The sequence below is a fragment of the Acanthisitta chloris genome, unplaced genomic scaffold, assembly GCF_000695815.1.
Source record: "Acanthisitta chloris isolate BGI_N310 unplaced genomic scaffold, ASM69581v1 scaffold41267, whole genome shotgun sequence".
Lineage (NCBI taxonomy): Eukaryota > Metazoa > Chordata > Aves > Passeriformes > Acanthisittidae > Acanthisitta > Acanthisitta chloris.
The window spans coordinates 359-1,071 of NW_008684950.1; positions in this window are offsets into that span (position 1 = coordinate 359).

The following is a 713-nucleotide window of genomic DNA, read 5'->3' on the forward strand; positions in this document are numbered from 1 at the left end:
CACCACCTGGCCCCAGAGCTCCTCATGGCCTCAGCCAGATGTCCCTGTGCTCCATGCCTCCAGCCAAGAAGTGCCCCCAACAACACTGGTGCTTGTCCCGACGGACAGCCTGTACCCTCATTCTAACTTGGGCAGGCAGCATCACTCATCCCCAGGAACCAGGGCTGCAAGGCCTGAGCTGCTGCGAAAACACCAAACGCAAGGAACGCAGAACACGCAGGATCCAAACAGTGCCGCTGGCTGAACTTGGGGTCACGGAGCTGTTACAGGAGCAGCAGCTCTCTGGCTCCAGCTGCTCCCCCTCGCCACACAAAGACTGGAGCAACAGCACGTGTCTCAGCACATCAGTTCATTAGCATAATCAATGCTAATGCTCATAACTAGCCTTACCAATGCTGATGTACTTGGGCTAATGACCTCATAGGCAGGGAGGGAGGTTTGCCGCCTGGCTACAGGCAGCTTCCCAAAGGTGGTGCCATGTCCCTGAGCTCCGTTATGAGTGTCCTGGCTGCAAGGAAGCTCCACACTGGGGCAAGCCAGGCCTGGCACAGTGAGACCCACCTTAGCCGAGACCCACACTATGCTCTGCACAACAGGCAGTCTCAGTGTGCCTGATGTCAGTGGTGTGGCCCACTGCTCGCACACAGAAAGGGTGTGACGGTGCTTGGCCCCATTCTGGACTCACACTGAGAACAGGGATCCCTGCTCCAGCA